This window comes from Manacus candei, unplaced genomic scaffold, assembly GCF_025592945.1.
Source record: "Manacus candei isolate 608988 ecotype Guabito, Panama unplaced genomic scaffold, ASM2559294v1 h1tg000082l, whole genome shotgun sequence".
NCBI classification, from domain to species: Eukaryota; Metazoa; Chordata; class Aves; order Passeriformes; family Pipridae; genus Manacus; species Manacus candei.
In genome coordinates this window covers 3,193,734-3,212,120 of record NW_026138130.1, presented here as the reverse complement: position 1 = coordinate 3,212,120, position 18,387 = coordinate 3,193,734, and the positions used below count along the sequence as shown (strand labels likewise).

Below are 18,387 nucleotides of genomic sequence, written 5' to 3'. Positions count from 1 at the left end.
GCTCCTCACAGTTGTTCAGACACTGTGGTAATGGGTGTTTGGACAAAAAATACAACACAACAATTTCAACACCACCCAGTGAAGGAGAACTTGCCTCTCTGTGCCACAGAGATGGACTCCACAGATGTGCCCAGGAAGACAATAGGAAAAGCTGTCATGTGCTAATTTCCCCAAAACATGCTTTAATGAATGAACTCATTAAGTCTACTAGCAGGCACTGTTTCCTACGCTGTGGGACATAGGACACCAATGGCATGGACACTACATTGTACATCTGAGGGTCCCAAGCCCAGACACCATCAAAAGAAGCAAGTACCAGAGTCAAGCAGGAGTCCCACACCATTCCAGCCAGCTGCACTAGGGAAGGCCATAAACAAAGCCAAGTCAGTTGCTCATTTTCTTCTTCTCTGCAACTTTGCCTTCCATGGCACACACAGAGTGAGGAGAGGACATGGCAGCCACCAACACCACTCTCTCTAAAACTGCAGGAAGCTTTACAACAAAGCTTTTCCTCCACTGGTGCCCACAGAGCTTCTGTCCCAGGACTCTTCAGCTCTATGCCCAAAAACTTCCCCAGCCTCTCAGGGAGCTGACAGTCTGTAACAGGAGAGACAACACCTATGGTCCCATAAGGAGGGAGCAGGAGAGGGAAATGGTGCTGCCCAGGCCCCCGCAATAACAAAGGATTTGCCAAATGAGAACAGAGTTAAAGCAATCCCTGCCTGAGCCTTGCACCAGAGTGGCTTTTTCTCTGGCCCTTTGTGGGGATGGCTCTTGAACTCAACTCACTCCTATCTAGCTCCACAGACCCTGTGGGTTCTACCTGCCCTCACCTCCACTGGGTAACCCCCGTCCTTCCTAACAGTTTCGCACAGTATTTAATATTTAATGACAGCTTGAGGTTTTCCTTACAAGCATCCCCATCCACTCACCATTACAGCCTGCAACCCTTGTGCCCAGTTCTGGCACGCTGATGCACTCCTACCACCACAGAAATAACACCATGGTCACCGTGCTTGTCACCAGACTTGCAAGCAGCAAGTGACTTACACAGTCTGGCTTTTGTGGATCTGAATTACAAACCTTCCCCGGGACTCTGCTGAACTTGCCACAGTTATTACACCATCAGATGCAAGAGGTGGGAGAAGAAAGAGGAGCTTCCTCAGAGAAAGGGGAAGAAACTATATGGGTTGGACAGTTCCATTTCCCAGTTTTTTGATCAACCTTCAGAGATTTCACTGAAATAGAGGATTGCAATGAAAATGTTAGCATGGATAATATTTTGCAGATATAAACTGTATGCATCAGGTATTCAGTAGGCATACTATATAAAAATATTTTAAATAATTTTGTGCTAAGCACCATATTGTCCTGGAAGCAACAACAACAAAAAAGAATATGTTCATATTTTTTGTTTAGCTCGCTTCCTTATGTAAGGTTCATATTTTCTTCTAAAACAGTGGCAAGAGAGTTCTGAAATACAAATAGCTTCTCTTTTTACTCTTCATCATTATGTTCAATATTGACTGCTCCCACTCACTCAGATTAGCTATATTTTGTAAACAGTAAATGCACTTTAAAAGTGCAGATTTTTTCCAAGGTTTTCTCAATTCTGCAGACGTAAAACTTTTCATTGATCTATTAAAATTACTCTTTCATTTACATAACTTCTAACAGGCTGTACGCCTTCCCATGGCAGTGACCATGGTCTCTAACCTGTACTTTTCCCCACTGTTGCAAAACTACAAAACCCAGACCTACTACACCACATTTTTGACCGAGTTTTGTTTGACGATATTTCACTTGTGATGACACAAATGTTCTGGAAAACATTCCCTAAACCTTGGCTCTTTTCTCACTTTCCATGCTTGATGTTCTAACTGTCCTGACACTTCTTGTCTAGAAAGGTAAGAGTGCAAAACTGGTGAATATTCCTAAGGGGTTTGGTTGCACACTTGCCTTTCTAGTATTTAGATGAACATTTTAGCAATAGATATTGTTTAAAAGTCCAGTTCTGTACAGTATAAACATTATCTAAAAGTATTTTTGTAAAAATTCTATATGAAATATTTGTGTCTTTCAGGTCCTCCTTCAACACTCAATTTCTCAAAGTACTGATTCTGAGTATGTTCTAGCACAAGACCTCTTTGCTCCTTCTACTCAGCCGCAATCATCATCATCATCACTGGAGTGTTCAACTTCTGAGGCAAGAACTGAATACTGTTTTTCAGCACTAGAATGGTTAACAGCTGACATGATATTTTTAAGTTAGTTATGTCAATTATTATGTCAATATTTCCACTTTTCCACTGGCTTGGGAGTTTAGTGCTGCTTTTGTTGCTTTTCCATTCTAATGTTCTGAACCCTCTTGAGCAACATCCCCCTTCCTCCACTCTCCCATTTTCCCCTTTGTTCAGCTTTTTAAGAAACCACTTGCAATTGTATTGTGAGTGTAATCTACGGCAGAAATATTAGCTGTAGATTTTTTAGCTGTATAAAATCTGGTATAAATATCACAACTCAGTCTTAATCACCAAATTTTTCAATATACCTCTAGTGTCAATGATTACACTATTTAAAATATGAACAGGTCAGTTGTGGTACAGCATCTTCTCATTTGGAGAGATTTTCTTGGACTACAGATGCTTTGGAGAAATTAGTATCTGAAACTCAGACTGTCCAACTGGAATGTTTCTTAATTACAACAAAGAACAGGCTGTTTCTGTCGGCTCAGACTATGAAGAATGGAGTTGCTCCCTTCATCATTGCTTTGATAAACAGGTGGCCTGTGGCCACTTCTCCAGTGTGGAGCACATAATGGCTGGGAATGGAGCTGGTTCAATGCAGGAGCTGCCTTGTTGTCACCTCCATGGCAGAAATGAGCTACAGGCAACAGGTTGGCCCTGACTCCTGTGCTAGGAATTGGCACCTTCAGAGCAGGAGATGTCAGGAAAAAGACTCTTTGTACTGGAGTTGATGCTTCCCCATTGCATTACCACAGTATAAAGGTGTAGAATGGTGCTGATTGTGTCACATCTTCACCCTTCTTTCATTCTGATTCAGTGTTGGGCCTCTCACTACAAGAAAGACATTGAGGTGTTGGAGCATGTCCAGAGAAGAGCAACAAAGTTGGTGAGGGGTCTAAAGAACAAGTCCTGCAAGGAGTGATGAGGGAGCTGTGGGTGTGTAACCTGGAGAAAAGGAGGCTTGGGGGGACCTTATCAACCTCTACAACTACCCAACAGTAGCCAGGTGGGGCTCAGCCTCTTGTCCCAGGTAACAAGAGACAGGACAAGAGGGAATGGCATCAAGTGCTACATACCTGCAGCTGCTCTCTTTGTTAACATCACTGCACAGGTTAAGTATCTAAACCATCTTGGATCATGTTTCCTTACAGACACCATCTTAGTGAAGTGACAACGAACAGTGTAAGGACATTCCTGCAGGTATCAGAAGTACCCAGCTGAAAAAATTCCTGAATGGGGCACTGGAATAATGGATAATGTTTACACAATGGATGTGCTAAGGATGTTCTTCCTATAATGGCAACTTTCAAGCAAAAGGAGTATGTCAAAATGTCAAAAATTTTGGAGACTACAGCTCTAAGGAATAAGATTTCAACAACTGTCTTGGTTATTTAAGGACATTTTTCATAAGTTTGCACTGAAACCACGTGTCACACTTCTTTCTAAGATGACACCCCCTTCAGAGAAGGCAAGGAGATTACTCAGAGGCAGGTCCTGACCAGTATAACTGTGTACAAGCAAGAAAAGGGGATGGAGGGAGAGTCATCTGGCTGCTTTTTGGATGGGAAAGCATCATTTTGGTAGCCTTAGAAACAAAAACCATAAGCACAGCTGGCAACCACCTGGCCCCAGGCTATGCCTTGCCCTTCTCAGAGCACAGCAGGACAGGGTGTGGGCAGTGCTGAGCAGAGATCCCACAGGAGAACCTGAGCTCTGCAGGAAGTGGTGTCTGACTCAACAGCGAGGCAGCAGAGCTTAGGGCACTGCACTATTTCAGGGACTAGGGCTTGAATGTGACTTCACACACACAGCCCAAACTAGAGTCATCATCAAAGACTTTGTGGCTGCTCTTGGGAAAAGGCCTGTTCCCAGTGACTTGGTGACAGGCAAAGAGCTACTGTTTGGACTTCTAGAGCTTAGTCACTTTGGAAGTTTAAGCAAGAAGCAAGCATTCTTCAATTCCTGTCCTGATAAACCAAGTGATGCTGTTCTGAATGGTTTCTCAGCACTGCCTCGGGGAACCCCATTCCAGCAGAGATAAAGCTTGTGTGCATATCATTTCTTCAGTGACCCCTTTGAATAAGAAGTGCTATTTAAATGCAAGATCTTATCTGTGCAAATCTTATCTGTCACAAATAAATTGGCTTTGTATCAGTCTTTGCCCAAGATCATGCCAACTCTCCCAGCCTTTTTTTCCTCTGTTATGCCCTGTTACAGAGGGACATAACAGGAGGCTCATACTACTTAGCTTACCAACTGTAAGCCAGGTAAATAGCTGGGTGCTTCATTTTTCCCTCATTAGGTGGGACTGTCTACACAAAGCAGTTGTGGGATAGAAAAGGACAACTCCTGTGCACAAGCACAATGTAAGTCTTGGACCGAAAATTAATTTATTCTGACTGTTTGATCTGAGGTATCACACGGGACCTCTTTTTCTGATATTAGGTCATTCTGCTTCCTAAAGACCAGTATCCTTCTGGACAACAGAAAATGGACTCACTCAGGCTCATTAACCCCTTCCCCGACCTCTAAGTCCCCACTCTCACCAACCATGTACCCTGATGCCTCCAAACTCAAGGTAGCTTCACTGTGGTGCTGACCAGCTTTTCTTCATGAAACATTCCAACAAGCACATAACTCCCAGTCTGGGTAGCTTGGCTACAAGTTTTGATCTGATTTTAAAAGAACCACCTTCAAGCTGGACAGAAAAGCGGCTGTTCTCTCTTACAGTCAGGGATGGGTGGTGGGGGAAGGAGGGAAGGGTGAAGACCTCAAAGAATTCCTATAAGTGACAGATTTCACCCGTATCTTCATCCCTTAAAAATTCTGTTCAAGGGAGAAATACTACAGCCAGTGTGTCCAAAAAGCTTTACTTCTATGAAAGCCAGTCAAGTCCAACCAAAATATCTCTTTCCACTTCAGTTGTGGTTGGATTGGGCCCTTAAACTGAGCAAGGCATCAGGCACCAGCAGAACAAACTAAGATGTTATTGTTGCTGAGTTGTAAGGACATTTAATGATTTGGAAGAGCACTATTGTTAACAGCTTAGTTATACTGTAATAACCACCAAAAAGACATTTACACAAATTTCCTGCACACTAATACTGATCAGAACAGCCTTTAGATCATGGTCCTGTTTCCTGTAAGCATATATAAATGCATATAGAAGACCATTGTCATGATTCAGTGACTGTTCAGTGACAAAGTGATTAGGTAAGTACTGATTTTTCAGAAGAATCCAATGACAAACAAGGTCAAATGCCAACTATTTAGGAAATATGGGTATTTAGAAATAGGATTACAACATCCATGTCAGAAATATCTAGAGCTGGAAAAGAATCAGGTAAATTGCAACATCAGTTCTACCAAGTAACCCTTCCTCTCCAAAGCCACTTTGATGTTCTAGTCAAATATTTCAGACTGCAGATCAAACCCAGTTCTGGTTTTGCCACAAGCACTTTTACGAAGAATTTGTCAAGGACTTGGGGTTTTGCTTCTGTAGACCAGTAATCAGGTTGTCAAAATAACCACCACCACACCCATAGAGCAGGGAGCACATGTTTTTTCCTATCAGTGTCAGAAAAAGTGAATTAGTGCTTAAACTATATATACATATTCTCATAACTGTGAGTTCCTGGTACCTGTGTGTGCTTTCAAGCACCCACATCAGTCAACACAGCAAGTTCCTACACCTATGGCTCAGAAAGAATTGATTTGCACTAGAAAAATAGGACTGTGGCAGTCTTCCAACTGGAAAAGGAGTTGTTGCCTTCTCAAAGACATCCTCTCAACTTTCCTGGCAAAGTCTTTCCACGAGTAGAGCTTTCTCCATTGGATCCTACAAAAAGAAAGGTACTAAAAATGTAGAACTTATACACCAATCTCCAAAGGATAACACTGTCTCATGGGGGATACACGGCTCTTCTCCAAAATGCACATATAGTACATATATTATTATTATTAAGTGGACATAATGCACATATATTCTCTTTTTCCTGGAACAACGAGGCCAGGAGTATTGTGTACATTCACTCTGATCTCCTCAAGGAGCACAGCTCAGGAGAAGACCTTGCTTCAACAGGTGGGTCTGACCGTCCGAGTCTGGATGTTTGCAGACTGTGGTGCCTTGCAGTTGCAGCAGGGCATCACAGAACAAAACTTGCATCAATTTTGCCATTAAATGGCAACACCCAATGACTGAACACCTTAAAGGCTGTGGGGAGCTCAAGGAACTGGAACTCTACTTCTGCAAGGGGTAGAAATCCACCAGGAATGTTTCATTTCCAGGAGGTTAATGTTTCTGACACAGCAGAATTGCCCGGACTGGCCAAAAGTTAAGAGATAAATTGATTGTTCAAGGTACGGGGACAGAATGGGAGAAAAGGGGCCTAGAAAAAGCATTTGCTCTGCTTGGAAGACAGGATACAGCACTGGGGGGTTACCACAGTGCCTCATGCAGTCAGGTCTAGTATTTCCAGAGTATACCAGCACTGTCCCACTGGGATTTCCTCATCTTGAGATCATACATTGCAGCGTGTGACAGCCTACTCATGGATCCTCTGCAGCATGTCCCAGGCTCTGCTGTGGAAAACCAAGGCCTTATAAAGGAGAAGAGAACTAATGACACTTTTCCAGTGTCATTCTATGCTGTCACAGATAGTCCATTTGCAGAGCTTTTGTCGCAGGTGAGTTGACCATCTCCTGCAGCACATCTCGTGTCACTCACCCTGAAGGACAGGCAGAAGAACCAGAAGATAATGACTGTGTGTGAAAGGGTGCAAAACACCACGGTCAAGAAGGGAATGGGAAAGGCTGAGGAGCAGGGATTCATAGCTAAGGGCTCTGCTCATGCCATGGATTCACCCTGGGGCCTTGGACAATGTACTTTCCTCCTGTCTGCGGGTAAAGTCAGGTAGAAGTCTCCATATGACCTGTGACAGAAACAAAGCACTTAAAGGAAAGCCAGGGAGACAGAAGAGACTGTGGCTGCTTCACAAACAAGCCAATACCATTTCCAAGCTACAGAGAACCTTAGATGAATGGAGTTCTATCTCTGTTTACATTTCATTATCTCATTTGGTCCTAAGCAGGAAGCATAAATAACTTTATGGCAATGTATCAAATAGGACAAGATAGTGAAACCATTTCCCTCTCCAAGCCTGCTAACTGTGTTCCAGGATGCCTCTAACCACCATTCCCATCCTCCAAAGGGGATTCTGGGGTGGTGACAGAATGTAGGTGGAACAGAAATTCCTCTGAGAGAAGAGAGGAGTCACAGGCCTCATGGGACATCTCTCAGAGGTGCATCATTAATCACAGACTACTTTAAATGTAAATACTTTCTGTCTCTCAGCACCTTTTTCTGGTAAAATATATTGATGGAACAAACTGTTACAGCAATGCAGCAGGAAGCAGAACACACACTGCAAACTACTGATGTGAAATACAGTCCACTGGATGCAGGGCAGACTCCTCTTCATGGGGAAGCAAGGCACATCCTTGCCAAGGAAAGCTGGCCTAGGCCAGGTGAGACTGGAAGAGAAGGTCACATCCTGGCTGTGGAATGGGAAGGCACACAAGGACTTTCTGCACCAGGACTGAGGAGGGAGATCAGTCAGAGGTCAGGAAAAGCAGCATGACCAGGGTAATGGTGGTGTTCCCTGAACAGCCCGTTGCACAGCTTCCAAGCACAGTTTGAGTGCAGTCCTCAGCACAACACAACCTCACCCTTCATCTCAGACTCTCCTTCCTCTTTTCCTCTCTGCCCACAGCACAGTGGACAGCACTGCCAGCACTGCCTGGGAACTGCCAGGGAGAAGCAAGAGAAATAATCCAAGCACCTTCCCAGGCTGCTTGGTCTGAGCAAGGAACTGTCTTCTTTTAGGATCAAACAGGGGTTCCAGCTGTCCCCCACAAACAAGGGGACAAGTTCTGTCCATGTCAGGTACAACAACCTCATCTTTCTCCTCATGCAGGACCTCTCACTCCCTGCATGAGGAGTGTTCTCTCTAGTCAGCAGAAGGGTAGAACTTGAGGAGGTGGATTCAGCCCCCAAAAGCCAAAGCTGAGAGCAGAAGCACCGTGGACAAAGGGAGAACATGCCCCCAGCACAGTTAAGTGCTGAAGACCAGGTGATGTGAGTGTGCCCAAAAGAGGCTTCTGCTCCTTTCTCCCTCAGAGAGGGACAGTGAAACTGAGCAAGACACTGGTGGCCTGATTTGACTGCAGGGAGCTCCTGCTTAAAATAGCTGTTCTAGTGCTGCCACAAAGCATTTTCTTCATAAAATATTGGGCAGAAATAGATGCTAGCAAAACTGAGGAGAGAAAGAAGAAGCACAGAGAAGCACTTAAAGGCTCTGATAAGTTTCTAGTGAGAAGCAGTACTCTCTCTTACTAAACCAAGTTCAATCTGCCAAAATCTTCTGCTGTTCTGCTCCTTTAAATGGATAAATTGTGAAAATCTGTAATCACAGAACAGTGATTTAGGAGATGGAGTTAAATGAGACTTTCCTGACCCAGTCTGGTCCAGAGCAGGGTACTTTGCTGGGTAAAGGCAGGAGGTCCCTGACCAGCCTGTGGGGCTCAGCAACACGTTCCCCAAGCTGAGGGGAGCACAGCACAGCTGTGGCTGTCAGAATGGCTCTGTGTCCTACCCATGCTCAGAGTATGCATTGAGATGAGAGATGTTTATTAATATCGTCACATGAAACAAACTGTATGAAATTATTGAGACAACCTAGAGAGTCCAGTCCTGACATGCTCTTTAGTTCCGAAACCAATATTTATCTCTGTATGACAGAAAGAGGAAAGATTGGTGGACTGTAATAAAAGGGGAATGAAGGTTCAGGACAAATTCCACTTCCCTGCTGTAGACCAGTTACAGCCAAGATCCCAACAGCTTGGAGAGTATGCGAGGAAAAGTGGAGAAAAATAATAGACATAACACAGGAGGTTCAGAGCATGTCATTCTGTTTTCAGCTACTCAAAAAGAGATGAAAAAAACCTCTGTTTTCCACATCCTGCTGTGTTACATTGTTGACAGAGCCTCTCTTACTTGCTTTAACAATAAGCCACGGTATCACCAACCCCTCGTAATCCCTCTGTGGATGCCCACGCTCAGGATGGTCCATCTGGGAGGACTATCAGAAGTCCAGCAGCAGAAAATGAACAAGATACATTTGCAATCCTTTCCCTTGTGAATCCTGGTCCCCCAGGAAGCAGGAAGAGTTTTGCCTTTTGGCTTCATAGGCATGTGGATTGAACATAGATACCAGCTAAGCACAAGCAGGGATGCAATCCTAAATTATTCATTCCTTTCAATCTTCTGCAGTGAGCTCCAGGAGAGCTCCTGCACAGTGGCAGCAGGAATGTTACTTAAGCCATGCATTGTAGGCTGGCAGTGAGACAGCAGTGCCAGTGGGAAGTCAGGCCTGGACAGATGGGGAACCTTTAGACTTGTGGCAGTCTCAGGCCAGGAACATCATCTCTCTCAGGATGCACCTCAGACCATTGAGCCTGTGGGCGAAGGAAGCAGATGAGGGGCAAAAGTAAGAATGAGGTGAGAGTCTGCTCAAACCCTGCCAAAAATCCCCAGCTGCCTGTATTTTATGGCCAGGAAAGAAGCAAGGAAGAGTCCTATCCCATCATTTAAATTCATCTGTCCCAAACACCTACTCGGACTCAGTCCCAATTCTGGTTGGGTTTGCAGACCCCACAGGGACAAGTCAGTCACCAGAAGCAAAGGGAGACACGTGTCTACCACACACAGTCACAGCAACCTCCGTAACCAACTTACTCATCTGCTCCTGTTCCATAACACAACCTGTCTGCTCCAAATCATGTGGAAAATCTGGGGATGACTGGGCAAAGCCTTCACACACCGGGTGACTCACGCACGTACCGCCTGAGCTGCTCTGAATTTTCTCAAGCCCTCATATCCTGGGAAACTGGTGAAAAAGCTTATTCCAAATGTTAAAGAGACATGGTTGAAACACGCCAGTGCAAACCTGGCCTGCACAAATGATCCATTACCATCAACAGGAGTCTTTTCTCTGGCCTCAGCAGGTTGATTATCAAGCCAAAGCTAAGGAAAAGGAAGAGAAGATCACCAGCTTCTTGAATTTATACTGTTTAGAGCAGCTATGATCTAGACATGCTCCCTGATGGTGAAGGGGATAGGACAGCAGCCATAAAACACATCTATGCTTTCAGTAAACCACAGCATGTCACACAATGACAACTACTAAGTGTTAAAAAGGCCCCTTGAGAAGTGTGGCAGAGTTAAATCATGTGACAAAACAGACTCCTCCTGTAGTTTGCTGGTGCTCTGCACAGTCTTGGAAGTGCCTCCAGCACCTGAGACAGGTGGGAAAGCACATCCATGCAACACAGTCATTCACAATACTCATCCCAAGGACTGTGTGTCCTTCCAGCTCCTGTTTGTCCCCTACATAACTTAAGGCATCACATCTTTACCATCCCAAGGGCAGGAAGAGCTGACACAGGACTGTGTTCACAGGGTCCTCCCTTTATTCCCCTCCCTGCTCTGGACAACATGCCACCAGTGGCAGGGGACAGACCTCAGTGACAGCTCAGTGCCCTGCAGTGTAGCACCAAAAGGAGCCAGAAGTAGCCAGACACACAAAGGCTTGACCTTTTACTCTTATTTGACTGCCATTTTTTCCAGGAACTCGTTAAAACTACAAATAAAATGAAGTTTAATTCAAATGGATTTTTGTGCTGAAATGGGAGATGGGTGAAAAGAAATAAAAGCCCCTCTTCATAAAAAATGGAATCATATGTCCATGCCTTTAAACTTGTTTTCATAACTACTTTCAGAACAGAAAATTCATTAAATCTGATCCTTTCCCACAAAGATCTCAATTTCAACAAAAATTTTCTAATAAAAACACTTTCATGGAAACATTTGTGGCCAACTTGCATTTTATTCTATTCCTAGAATATGCACCTTATGGGTCTGGAAACAAGATGGTAACTGTAGGGGGAACAGGTAAATTTTTTACTTTAGTGAGTTTTTCTTAAAGACCTTTCTCTCACCCAACAATAGGAAATGCCCTAATTCACATTTGGTTTCTGCTGGCAAAGATTTTCAAAACTCCATGGAAAAAGGCTGAGGCTGCTATTTGACTGTACCCCTGCCTCCCAGCATCAGAACAGACACTTAGACATGATTTCACCATTTCACTACTCAAGCAAAACAACAGCCAAGCCCAGTCCTGCCAATATCCAGACTCTGGAGCCATTAACCTTTCCCTATTGCTGTGAGCCTTGCTTGCAAGTGAGACATTAACCAACAGCTGCAGATATTCTTCTGCTCTTCAACACCCTCCCAAACTCTTTGTCCCCACCAGCATCTAACAGGAGCCAGTACATACAGAGACATCACGATCAAATTCATGCCAGGCAAGAAGGACAAAGTCACAGATATGAGAAAATGGGATTATCTGCTTCATTGCTGCTTGCTCTGGAAAAGTTGCAAAGTCCAGGACAGTAAAATTTCCACTGAGCTTGCATTTTCTGTGATGTAACTCTCTTAAATGATTTAATAAAAAAAAAAAAATGCAAACCTGCTGCTGACAAAATCCCATGTAAACAGTGTCTCTTGTGACTAGGCTTGTCACAGTCCACTAACAGGCTGAGGAGCAGGAGGTTTTTCTTCAGCAAAGAGATTAAGCATGTACCTGTTTTAACCTCAGTACAAAGGAAGGGGCATCACCCCTCAGGGAAGCTCTGAGACCCAGCTCTTCCTTTGCATGGCCTTCTGCCCACTGACTTCACCTTGTCTTCATTCTAATAAACAGAACAAAGTCATTGCTTCTCTCTAAAGAGCCACCAACAATGTGTCAAGGCCACCAATAATGTGTCAGCTAAAGACCCAAAATGCAGGTGGCACAAGGGAAACTGGGCTCTGCTGCTCCACCTCTCCCCTCCTGGCTGCATCTGCCCTGTCACACCTGATCCAGGGCTGTGTCCGAGTCACACTCCTGCTGTTTAACAGCACAACAGGATGGAGAGAGTTCAAAACAATCAGTCTTCACCCAAGTTCAAGCTGTTCTTGGGTGCCACATTCACATGGTTCCAGTTCTCCATTTCCAAACCACATCCCAGGCTCAGAACTGGATGAAGCTTGGTTCCATTCAGGGTGCACAACCCGGGTGCATCTGTGCTGGAAGCAGGGAGTTTGGTCACTGCTGGGCTTTCCAGGTCAGGAATGGGAGATGAGCTTTCTGACCCACCTCTCACTGGAAACACTGGCACTCCCAGGATTTATTTTGGGATTACCTCCCTTTGCTCACTACTTTAGGACAGTAGGACCCTGAAACCTTGCCCTAAAGGCAAACAGTGCTTTGTGCCATCCTTGTTCTTCCTTTCAGCAACAAAGGAAGACTCTTCTGCCCTGTTAGATCTGACTGGAAACAAGGCTTTGGGACCTCATTTTCTAAGGATGAGGCAAAGCATTGAAATTGCAGGTTTTAGCTTAATGTGGCCTCTTCAGGAGAGGGACAAATGTCTCCATTCAATTAAACAGGAGCGATGTCCAAGGGTAGCACCAGTTTCCCTTTCATGGGACTCAGCCTTGTGAACTCAGTGCCAGGACAGTACAGCTCACAATGGCAAATGCTTGTCCAAATGCTGCAAAAGTTGCCCTCAAATTCACTGAATATTCCACACATCCAGAAATACTGCTACAAAATTAAGTATTGGTGAAAAAAACGCATGTATGTTTTACTTCAGATATTTTTCTGAATCTTAGAAAGGACAAAACAACAGGGAAAAAATTGAACATGTATCCATGCATCTACTAATCCACGGATTTCTCAGCTGCTCAGTCTAGCCACACTTTCTAGGAAACACATCTGAACTTGAAGCAGCAAGATCTCAACATGACCCAAAGTGCAAACTGCATGTGAGATCCATTTGTAAGACTGATGTAGCCTGGAAATTTTTGCCAGGGCTGTAGTTGTCATGGAGTTGTGTAGACATGTTTGTTGCAAATGCAGTAGCAGGCAAAAGGCACAGGAACACATTCTGCAGTGGGAGAGGAAGGGGATCGTTTGCTCAGGGAATTCTTGTTTGGTTCACTGATAAATATTCTGAAGGTAAAAATAATTTAATTTTTGGTCTCCTGGAGAGATAAAAGGGCCTTGTACAGCTCCCATCATGTAACCAAGAAACCAGATCTGCTCCAATTGAGCCCCACAGAGCAGGCTCTCACAAAAATGGGAAGCTCCCCTCATCTGAACTTTTGGAAACCCTCCTGTCTCTATCAGTAGGGAAACATCAGCAAAAACACAGGCCACAACACCATTCCACCAGAGCTGGTCCCCTGGGTCCCTGTCTTGTCTATCCCACCAGACAGCCACTGTCCCTGACACCTGAAGTTCTTCCACAGCTCACAGAAAACAGATCCTCCAAGTGCCTTGGATGTGTCTCAGATGCAGGCTGAGCACGGCAGGATGGTGACTGTGCTCTGAGTGTGTTTTGGGAAGAGCATGGCAGCATCAGGTTGGCACTGCCCCAAATGCCAAGTCACCCAGGGCAGCTGCCTGCCAGTGCCAGCCCTCAGGACTCATTTCCCCACCAGCTATTTCTACAGTGTTTGGGCTCCTCGCTGTTTACCTTAAACCCCAGCCATTTCTGCTAATCCAGAGAAGGTGTGGAAGACTCCTACAACCACCATGTTGATCAGCACAAGCTCGGCAACAGCTTCTCTGCAACTCCCTGCCTGGCACAAGCCTCCTCTTATCTGTGGTGCCCTGGCAAACAGGGCACTGCTGGCTCTCTCAGGCTGGCCTTTGCCTCCACCACCTACCTCTGTTTATGTTAATTTCCCAACACACTTGCAAATATGATAAAGGTTAATCTGGTACAAAAGGTAAATAGGGTTACACAAAGCTGGATTTAGCAATTTAGTTTTTATTGGCCACTAAGGCAGGCAATTCTTCGATGCAGGTAATGAGGAGATAGTCAAGCTAGATAAAGGATCTGTGCAATATAAACATCCTCCCAAAAGCCTGCTCCCCCGCTTGCATAAGCGCTGTAATCATGAAAGCAATTCTTAATGGAACCACTTGGCAGAGGCACAGCAAGCTGTGAGCCTCTCCCAGCTGATGGACCGGCTCCAAGAGCGTGTTACTACAGCGCTGCAGCGAGCAGCAGGAGGGGCAGGAGCGGGGGCAGGACAAAGCTGGGTCCAGTCTGCAAGCAGTGGCACTGGGGCAAGGCCAGGTCTCCTCTAACATGTCACCTCTGTGGTTTGGAGCAGGCCAGTTATCTGCCTGTGCTCAACTCTGCGTCTGTAAATCCAAATGGATGATTTTTCCCTTTGTGCCCCATGCTTCGTGGGTAAACTCTGACAGTGAAGGTTGATCTTTATACACAGGTAAGGGCTTCTGGCTTAAAGTGCTACTGTCACTGAGAAAAAATGCAATATTACCCCTCCTAATAAGTGACTTATTTCTTCCTGACCTTCTAATATCTGTCCTTTGCCTTAAAGAAGGAAAAATAAAACAAATCAAGATTCATGTTTCCTGCCCTCTTTCGTCTCTGTGTACCAAAACCTAGGACAATCCACAAAGCTGAACAGGAAACCTTTTGCACCTCGCATCTTGTGCTGTTTGGTCTTGTTTTCTCCTTTGCTATCAAATTGAGGATGTCCCCCCTAAGGAGCACAGAAGTGCCAGACCTGCCTTGTCTCTCTCAGCAGAGATCATCAGTGTTTCACACTGCACAGTTTCCCACTGAGGTGATGGCTTGGGCACTGCAGGCAGGACACCATACTCGGCAGGTTCAGCCTGTTGCTTAGCTCTGGTTTCCTGGCAGTGCCACAAATAATACACTCCAGGCAGGGGGAGTTCTCAGGAGAGTCTCTGTCCCTATGTTTTCCATGAAAAGTCAAAAAAGAAAGTGAAGTTTACTTCACTCCAAGAGTCATTAACTGCAGGACAGATCTAGCAGTCACTTGCTTCCCTCATGTGGTTTTCTTACCAGGGGCAAAAGGGGCCTTATTCCCACAACAAGCAGTGCACATTCACCACCTGCAGGACTGAGTCAGAGCTCAGGTATCCACTCAGATATCCATTATGTTCATTTCCAATGCCATACATTGAGAATTCCTCCTCGCCTGAACTCATTTAGCTTTCACCAGGGATCTTCATCAGATAGACTGAGGAATTTTCCCTATCCTATGCACTCTAAATAACTGTTGTTGAGTTACCATATTGGGAGTAACAGTGTGATCTCTTGGGAAGGATTAGATTAGAACCAGCAAGTTCTAGTCTAATGGACTAGATAGACTCAAATGTTTAGTCTAATAGACTAGAGCTTGTTTGCTAGTCCACAGCTTGCCACTGGCAAACTTCAGCTGAGTAAGTGCCCTTTGTACATGTTTTCTGCCCTCTCTAAAACACGAGATGTGCTTCTGCAGAGTGGTTGAAGACTGACAAATAGAAAGTCCTACATAACAATTTGGGCTTATTATGCAGAGCAGGACCCACATTGGTCTACATAACTGACCATTCAGCAGCTGTATCACAGAGGCCAGTAGAGCTGTATTGGCCAACAAGGAATTATCTCCAGCTGGCAGGCACAATACATTTAGATTGACTATGCTTCTGAACTTTGGGGTTTTTTTCAACAATCAAGTCAAAACTGACCTTTTGCAGGAGCATGAAACGTATCTGTAAGGATTATGGGCCTTTTCTTTCAATCTGGAGCTGCATCTTAAGCCTTCTGAAGCTAATACACTTGTTTGCATCAACATTAATAAACTATTCAGCAATAAGTTACTCACCTAGGCAGCCCCATAGGTACAACAAAAATGACTCTCTGCCTGTATAGGACTGGGACCTACAGGAAGGCTGCAATTTCATTTTCTAGCAAAAAAACCCACTATCTCTACCAGCATCCATGTCTGACTTAGGACACTGGGCTAAGGCAGTTGCTTCAACTCACATACTGCAAGGATTTATTAGAAAAGGTGATCACACAAATATCCTCACAGTGCAACACCCGCTCAAATGTCCTTGTTTTTCTCATTCCCCTTTTTGCAGCCCACCCTCAAATGACCCCATGTCACAGGCTGTGAACAAGCAGTTCTTCCTTCACTGAAGGTAAGAGAAAGGCTGCCAGCACCTTGGGTTTTGGTTTGGGTCTTGTTTGGGTCTTTTTGGAACCACCCATTTGGCATCGGTATCTTGATACACTCTAAAGTGGTGTTACTAAAGACAGGCAGACCAATTTTGGTTTGGGTTTTTTCTGAGACAACTCTGTAATTCTTCCATACATAATCAGCATCTTAAAATAGAGCTAACCTGCCTTCTTTCCTATTCCTTATACTTTTAAACTCTCTGACAGTCTATGAGCTTGCCTTACCCAGCTTTCAACTTCAAGTCTTATCACTCCCCACCTTTGACTACAGAAAACATAACCCTGTCTGGAGTTACACTCATTTTACAGCTTCACTACCAGAGCTGGTTTAAACTAACTGACCTCCACTGGCATTTAGGAAGCAATCTTGATATTTTTTTAATCAAATTATTTGTTTCTCTGGGTAGTCTAAAATAATACTTGACACAAGAAAAACCTTATCACCTGTGTTATTTAACTGTGTGAGCAAAGGAGCAGCACAGGCATTCTTCTGAGAGATCAAATAACAAGTGTTCTTCTGCTGATAATAAAGGCTAACTTAAACCACCACCACTAATTCAGAGTGCAGGCTTGACACTTGTTTATCTGGACAAACAATTATGAAATGTTCTTTTGTCCCTGTGAGTGCTGTGTAGGCAAGTGTCGTGACTGTCTGGGTTACTTTAAAGGGCCACTGCTTAGGTGCCTATTCACTGAACAAGAGATGCCTTGGGCAGACTGGCCAAGCTCAAGGACCACTGTTTCTTTCTGGCTCCCTTCACAGGACTGACTCCAATCTGACCCACGTGGAGATTTGGGATGTGATTTCCCAGAAGTGGCAGAAGTAGCAAGAAAAATTATGTTTTCCTGATGCATTTAGATCCCTAATGGCAAACTGTAATCAGGCATACAGGAGCCCTAAATGGTTTTTGAAAACAGAACCTGGGGAGTCTAAACAATCTCTACACTTCTGTGATTTTTATGTGCACTTCTGAACCGGGACTTCATAACAATCTGGAGTTTTCCTCATTTAGAAATTATAAGTAACAATAGAAGACCATGTTACATTCTAGACCAGCTGCATACAGGTATGATGGTCCCCTCAGCATCTTGCCTGATACAGACAACTGCATCCCATTTTCTTGGAAGACAACCTACTTGCAGAGGCCCACCTCAGGCATCAAGCTGAACTTCATAACTGCAGTCATGGAGCCAAGGGCAAGGGATCCCAGACAGCTAAAACCCAACACATTTCCCCACCTTTTCAGGTTGATGTGCCCTATTGTCTGACTGCATGGCCCAGGGTGGCTCAGATCAGGTCACAGTCTCTGCTGAGTTGCTGAGAAGGAGCAAGTTCCCAGGGTAATGCCTTAACAGGGGCAAGAAAAGAAAAATCCAAAGCCAGCACAAAATGGCATCTTAACAGTTTTTCTGAGAAGTCAGGGCAGGAAAGCTATGTTGTTATATCCTTCATTATGTGGTCATGGGAATGCCATTACTTACACCCCACATCTGCTTCAGTGCCCTCCCATACACACCTCTCTTTCAATCCCTAATGAGACAAAGGAAGTTTTAAACTTATTTTGTATATGAGAAATCATATATTTAAGTAAACAGAGCTGGTCAAATACAGCGGTGACTTACAAAACCCCTGCAATCTACTTGTGCATGGAAAAACCTTATCTGCCTGTTCCCATGCTGCTAACTCATACCCCTGCTTCCAAACACAACACTCCCAGTGACATTGTGCACTTCACCTTTTTCTAACACAAAAGGAGAAGAGAGACCTGCTAATGAGGAGATTCAAGAGCACAGGCTTTGCCACAACACAAGGATGATTAAAGCTTTCAGAACAGGACCCAGCACCAGCACAACAAAGTATTACAGATGGCTTCAACCACAACCTATAAAACTGCTAATTGTCAGCAAATGTTGAGGATATCAAGGGCTTACCAAGGGTTCCAAAACCAATTTGACAAATGCACAGAAAACT

The 18,387-nt window shown here is 44.5% G+C and overlaps 2 long non-coding RNA genes across 4 annotated transcripts in view; one reads left to right on the top strand and one right to left on the bottom strand.

The window, feature by feature from the left end:
* Nucleotides 1–18,387, bottom strand: part of LOC127481806 (uncharacterized) — a 223,143-nt gene that overhangs the window by 170,785 nt on the left and 33,971 nt on the right. The window contains exon 1 of one of the 2 annotated variants that reach the window (XR_007908323.1): nucleotides 13,887–16,301. The exons of the other annotated variant lie outside the window; for it this stretch is intronic. This is a non-coding gene — a long non-coding RNA (uncharacterized LOC127481806). Of the gene's footprint in view, nucleotides 1–13,886; nucleotides 16,302–18,387 lie in introns of those variants that run through there. 2 annotated transcript variants of the gene reach the window in all.
* On the top strand, nucleotides 1,760–3,520 carry LOC127481805 (uncharacterized). 2 transcript variants are annotated; one of them, XR_007908320.1, is made up of 3 exons: nucleotides 1,760–1,907; nucleotides 2,084–3,252; nucleotides 3,398–3,520. It is a non-coding gene; the product is annotated as an uncharacterized LOC127481805 (long non-coding RNA). The 2 variants fall into 2 exon arrangements; XR_007908319.1 differs by having other exon boundaries at nucleotides 2,084–3,276; nucleotides 3,398–3,510.